Raw genomic sequence first — 7,270 nt, 5'->3', positions numbered from 1 at the left:
CAAAAGTTTTTGAACAGTAAGATTTTTAATGTTTTTTAAAGAAGTCTCTTCTGTTCACCAAGCCTGCGTTTATTTGATCCAAAATACAGCAAACGCAGTAATATTGTGAAATACTTTTACTATTTAAAATAACTGCTTTCTACTTTTAAAATGTAATTTATTCATGTGATTTCAAAGCTGATTTTTCAGCATCATTACTCCAGACTTCAGTGTCACATGATATTTCAGAAATCATTCTAATGTGATGATTTCAGAAGAACAGCATTTATCTGAAATAGAAATCTTTTGTAACATTATAAATGTCTTTATCATCACTTTTGATCAAATTTAAAGCATCCTTGGTAAATAAAAGTATTAATTTCTATAACTTCTTTCCCAAAATAAATAAATAAATAAATATTATACTGACTCCAAGCTTTTGAATGGTACAGTGTATAATTTTACAAGAGCTTTTCATTTGAGATAAATGCTGATCTTTGGATCTTTGTATTCATCAAAGAATCCCGAAAAAATGTACTCAACTGTTTTAAATATTAATAATAATAATAATTGTTTCTGAACATTTATTCTGAATACATTTCTGAAGGATCATGTGACACTGAAGACTGGAGTGATAATGTTGAAAAAATCAGCTTTGAAATCACAGGAATAATTTACAGAGCCGTTGTTCACTGACGAGCTGCGCAAAAAATCGCGCGAATATGAACGTGATTTTGTGCAGCTCGTTAGTGAACAACGGCTCTGACGCACTGGTTATCCAGTCGAGAAACCGTAGTTTGCGTCTCATCTGGCCATACAGCGGTGGGATGTGTTCAGTAGTGGTTTTTGGCACGGGCGAACCGGGCAGCCATGTAGCATTTTTTCATGATACGTGGGGGGCGGCACGAGCAGTTAAAAAAAAAAAATCCTCTGCGTCGTCGCCGCGAAGTGGTTTTCTATTATCTATCATTTCACTGTGTGGGTAATTGGCAAATTGGTGCCTCTGCTTGCTGAGAAGGTGCCGTGCACAGAAGCTGTGTGAGAAGGGGACAGGGGAGCGGGGCGCGGCATTTCTAACATTTCATTCATAATATTATAAATACAGGCCTATAGTTCCTGCACATTTTTGTTTTTCTGAATTGTGTGAAATGGCTAATAAAAATAGGTAATACAAAACGATTATGTGGTCACCAAGGTGAATTGGTTTAGTCTTGACTTCTGGTCGTGAGTGACAGTGTTGGGGGGATGGGAAATCTGTTGATTGTCGAGTGCCAAATAAACACAGAGATGGACAGGAAAAGGTCAAAGCCATCAGGTGCCCAATTTAGAAAAAAAAGAAAAGAAGAAGAGGAGAAACGAGCAAAAGATAAAGGTATGCAACTATGTTCTCTCTGTATGATTATTACGGTATCCATGTCATGAATGAAGGGCTAATGTTAATTGGTGGGTATAACTCTTAAGTTTGTTAGCCTTTTTGCTATGATGCTTGCTATGCTTATACAACAATAATTTGGTTTTAACTCAACAAACACGAGATCTAATTTCACCATAATATTGTGCTTTGCAACATTTTTAATGAGCCAAAAAGAATGCACGTCACACCTCTGTTCATCAATTTGCACTGGCTGCCAGTAGCTGCTCGCATAAAATTCAAGGTATTAATGTTTGCCTACAAATCCACCACTGGCTTTGCACCCCTTTACCTAAATTCATTACTTCAATATTGTGCTTTGCAACAAAACTGTTACAAGTTCAGTTATTATTTATTTCCATCAGTTGTGTTAACGTTAGCCCTTACGAAAAAGAAGTTTATTCAAGTGTGCTATTAGTATACTTCTTTTAAACTAAAAATGGGAAAGTATACTGGGGGCGCTCGAAGGGGGTCTTGCCCAGGGTGTAATTCAATGTAGAACCGCTACTGGATGTGTTGACAATCCGTTCAGTCTGTACTTCACACAAGCACGTGACATGTGAGGGCTAGCGCTCTTCAGAGACAATCAGACAATCACAGAATATGACAGAGCTCGTGTTTAAAAGCGAAACACAGCCTGGTTTCCTTTATATTAGCTCTGTTTTGGATGGATTGTTTGAATGCATTCGCTTACTGGATCATTGGACTGAAAACTTTCCCAGAGTTTAGCGGCTTAAAAAGATCTAAACGCAAGCAGAGAAGCAACATTGGGTTAAAGGGATAGAATAGAAATTGTGCTTCAGTAACTTTGCGTTAATTGCGTTAAATTATTTTAACGCGTTAAGGATTGTAAAATGAATCGCATGCGTTAATGCATTAACGATGACAGCCCTAACCGAGACTTGTCATTTGCAGAAGTGGTCAAAACTAACAAAAGAGCAACAATATATAAGTTTAAATATTGTTGCTCTTTTGTTAGTTTTGACTGCTTTTATTGTCCTCATTTGTAAGTCGCTTTGGATAAAAGCATCTGCTAAATGACTAAATGTAAATGTTCCACATACTGTCAAGTCACATTGTATTATAATTTATTTCACATCAGAGACATATAATCATATTTTATTTTGGCTGATTCCTACATTATCAATAGAATATGTCTAAGCATGAGCAAAAAAATGCAACAATGACTAAAGAATGCAAAATGGTTGAACTTCTTGTCATAATTTGTCCTGCATATTTTTCATCCATTCCTATTAGACCTGTTTTTTTTTTTTTTCTAAATGTGTCCTTAATTGATGAATTTCACAGGTGAATCTTGAGTTTCACTAATGAAGGAAAACGTCAAGTGATAAATCAACCAATGATCATCCAGTTCTCTAAAATAGCTCAGAGGTGCATCTAATGAGCCTTCAGTTGGCAAGCATAGACAGACTACAACACAGTGGCTGCATTCGAAACCACATACTCAATGAGTAGGTACTTAATTTCAATAAGTACTTACTTAACGAGCGCTAAAAGAGTACGTACTCTACAGTCAAATCTCGTCGAGTATGAATGCGATCCATACATCATCCGCCATGTTGACGTTATCATGTGACTTAAGACGTTACAAGCGCAACGACTTAAAAGATACGAGCGACAGGTTTAATACTTCTATCTGTATATATTTTCATGTTGATGAAATTTGCTCATTTTGTGGTCTTGTTGGAGAAACAGCTGCCTTTTTATTGTGAATGCAGTATAACCAATACATTTTGGGTTGATTTAAGTTTTTATATTCAAAGATATTTACCTTTCTAATTTTGCTCTTTTTTCTGTGTATATGTTCTCATACAATGATGTACGCAAACCCATTGTATTTATGTTTTCTATTATGATTGTTCATTGTTAAAGATACAACCATTTCTCCCTGAGCTTGTAAGTAATTAAAAGTTCTGCAGCAATAATAAAAAGAAGATAAGAGAGGTGCACTAACACCTCATAGCATCAGTAACTCCACAACCCTACCTAGTACAGTTTTCTGCAGCGTTTGCAATGTCTGCACAAAGGAGACGTCGATCAGCTGCTTGAAGATCTCACCTTTGGAGTAGACTGCTGATATTATACTCGAAAAATGTAAATATTACTTATACTGAACAAAATTATAAACGCAACACTTTTGTTTTTGCCCCCATTTTTCATGAGCTGAACTCAAAGATCTAATACTTTTTCTATGCACACAAAAGGCCTATTTCTCTCAAATATTGTTCACAAATCTGTCTAAATCTGTGTTAGTGAGCACTTCTCCTTTGCCGAGATAATCCATCCACCTCACAGGTGTGGCATATCAAGATGCTGATTAGACAGCATGATTATTGCACAGGTGTGCCTTAGGCTGGCCACAATAAAAGGCCACTCTAAAATGTGCAGAACAGGGCATAGCAGGTAGAGCTGGCCCAATACCACAAACACACAGACACATCTGACTACATACGACAACGAAGAAGCACAGGACTGCAAGCACAAGGAGAATAAATAGGGAGACAAACGAGGAGGGTAATGAGAGAGACACAGGTGGAGTAACTTAATAATGAGGTGACAAGATGGGAGGGGACAGACAATAAGACAGGAAAGAGCACATGGCTTGTGTTGTGTTTGTTAGGTGCCATGTGCTCTCTCCTGTCTTATTGTCTGTCCCCTCCCATCTCACAAAAATCCACAAGAGTGCCCTCTGGTGGCCATCTTGGGCACTCCAGCTGCAGACCGTGACATAACCCCTCCCTTAAGGAGCGGATTCCAGACGCTCCTCCAAATGTCAAAGGAATCCGGGAGGGAGGCGGAATGGAGGTGGACTAGGGGGAGGGATGGTGGGCCAGGCCCGTGTAGGGGAAGAGGACCTGGATCCTGAGGCGGATCATGGAACCAGGGTGGAGCGTAAGCCCATTAGGGCGGAGCAGGTGGAAAAGAGAACCACCACTTGAGAGGAGCTGAAGTAAATGCTGCCACCTCAGGAGGTTCTGCAGCAGAAGCCGCCACCTCGGGAGGAACTTCAGCAGGCCCTGAAGGCTCCTGTAATGGAGCGGGCTCTGGAGTGGAATCTGAAGGCTCCCGGACTGGAGCTGGCCCTTGAGTAGACACTGAAGGCTCCCGGACTGGAGTGGGTTCTTGAGTGGACTCTGAAGGCTCCTGGACTGGAGCGGGTTCCTGAGTGGACTCTGAGGGCTGCTGGACTGGAGCGGGCTCTGGAGTGGACTCTGAGGGCTACCGGACTGGAGCAAGCTCTGGAGTGGACTCTGAGGGCTCCCGGACTGGAGCAGACTCTGGAGTGGACTCTAAGGGCTCCCGGACTGGAGCGGATTCTGCGGTGAACTCTGAATGCTCCCAGACTGGAGCATGCTCTGGAGTGGACTCAGTTAGCAATAATAATGTTATCTGCTTGACGGACAGGGTTGCCAGGTTTTCACAACAAAAACCCGCCCAATTGCTCGAGGGGGTCCCCCAATACAATACGTATTCCCGGGTGTCACGGTGCGTGTGGAGAGATGAGGCGAGGACTCAAATGCAGGAGAATAATGGGTCTTTTTAATAATAAAATGAATCAAAACAAACACAAACTACCCCGAGGGGGAAAAACAGGCGTGAAGGCCAGAACAGGGCATAGCAGGTAGAGCTGGCCCAATACCAGAAACACACAGACACATCTGACTACATAAGACAAATAACGAAACAGCACAAGAATGCAAGCACGGGGAGACTTAAGTAGGGCAGGTAACCAGGGAGACAGAGGTGGAATAACTGAAACAATAATGAGGTAACAGCTGAAGACTGTGGCAGAAACCCCCTCTCTAAAGAGCGGATTCCAGACGCTCCACAGTCCGAGGCACAAAACAAGAATCCAGGAGGGTGGTGGAGAGGAGGCAGAACAGGGGGAGTGATGGTGGCCCAGGCCCGTGGAGTGGGAGAGGGCCTGGAGACTGTGGCAGAGCAAGTGACCAGGGTGGAGCCGGCAGAGCAGGAGGCCAGGGCGGAGCGTAAGCCCACCAGGGCAGAGCCGGAGGGACAGACCAGCGACGCTCCGGCCAAACAGGAACCCCGGCGGGTGACCAGGGCAGAGCCGGGAGCTTGGCAGGCAGTAAGGGCGGATCCGATGACCACCTCGGAGTTAACCAAGGTTAACAAGGCAGATGACTCCCCTGGTGGCTCAGGCAGGACTGCAATGAAGAGCACAGAGAGGTTATTAACAGCCTTGATGGCCGTAACAGGACCGGCAGACAGTTCAGCAACAGTCTCCTTGGCTGGGGCAAGACAGACTGAGAGTTCAGGAGTGGGTGGGCGCCACCGCCCAGAGAGGAGCTGAAGTGGATGCTGCCACCTCAGGAGGTTCTGCAGCAGAAGTCGCCACCTCGGTGCGAACTGGAGCAGGCTCTGGAGTGGACTCTGAAGGTTCCTGGACTGGAGCGGGCTCCCAAACTAAAGCGGGTTCATGAGTGGACTCTGAGGGCTCCTGGACTGGAGCGGGCTCTGGAGTGGATGCTGGAGTGGACTCTGAGGGCTCCCGGACTGGAGCAAACTCGGGAGTGGACTCTGAGGGTTTCCGGATTGGAGCAGACTCTGGAGTGGACTCTGAGGGCTCCAGGACTGGAGCAGATTCTGGAGTGGACTCTGAATGCTCCCAGATTGGAGCAGGTTCTGGAGTGGACTCTGAATGCTCCCATGCACGCAGAACAGTCCAGAGGCCAAAGGCAAAGACAGCCTTCTTGACTATGGCAGCAGCAGTGAAATTTGATTGCTCTGTGGTGACCTGAGACCACCAGAGTCCGGTCCGCCAGGACCTGGGCCCTCCAGGACCACAACACTCGGGACCACTGGAGTCGGGTCCTCCAGGATCACCGGACTCAGGGCCACCGGAGTCGGGTCCTCCAGGACCACCGGACTCGGGGCCACCGGAGTCGGGTCCACCAGGACCACCGGACTCGGGACCAGCGGAGTCGGGTCCTCCAGGACCACCGGACTCGGGACCGCCGGAGTCGGGTCTTCCAGGACCACCGGACTCGGGGCCGCCGGAGTCGGGTCCTCCAGGACCACCGGACTCGGGACCAGTGGAGTCGGGTCCTCCAGGACCACCGGACTAGAGGACTACTGGACTACCACTTGTGAAGTGGTTCAGGACTGGCAGCTCTCCTTTAAAGAGGCTCTGGACTGGCGGCCATCTTGTGATGAGACTCGAAATATTTCAGGAAAAAGCCCCTCCTGTTCAGGAACTGACTGTCTCCTGTTGTGGGCTAGAAAGTCCACAAACGCCCCAACAGGTGCTCAGCGCCGTGTCTCCTCCAGGTGCTGATCGGCTCATCAAGGGCATAAGAAAACAAGTCCTTGAGAGCCGCATCGTTATACTTCAGCCCCTCCACAGCAGTCCTGAATTCCAAGGCGAATTCCCTCAGGTCAGTCCCCCATTGCCGGAGGGAACTCAATGCCGATAATTGGAGCATACGCTGGTAGAGGGGGCTGCTGATAGTGGAGGCTGGCAGTGGGAGGTTGACCATTCTCCGCTGAGTCTCCATTTGGATTCTTCGTTCTGTCAAGGTTCTGGTGAGTGATGAGGCGAGGACTCAAATGCAGGAGAATAATGGGTCTTTTTAATAATAAAATGAAACAAAACAAACACAAACTACCAGGCGTGAAGGCCAGAACAGGGCATAGCAGGTAGAGCTGGCCCAATACCAGAAACACACAGACACATCTGACTACATAAGACAAATAACGAAACAGCACAAGAATGCAAGCACAGGGAGACTTAAGTAGGGCAGGTAACCAGGGAGACAGAGGTGGAATAACTGAAACAATAATGAGGTAACAGCTGAAGACTGTGGCAGAAACCCCCTCTCTAAAGAGCGGATTCCA

Source organism: Sinocyclocheilus anshuiensis, unplaced genomic scaffold (assembly GCF_001515605.1).
Source record: "Sinocyclocheilus anshuiensis isolate Anshui unplaced genomic scaffold, SAMN03320099.WGS_v1.1 scaffold416, whole genome shotgun sequence".
Lineage (NCBI taxonomy): Eukaryota > Metazoa > Chordata > Actinopteri > Cypriniformes > Cyprinidae > Sinocyclocheilus > Sinocyclocheilus anshuiensis.
This window is presented reverse-complemented; position numbering follows the sequence as displayed.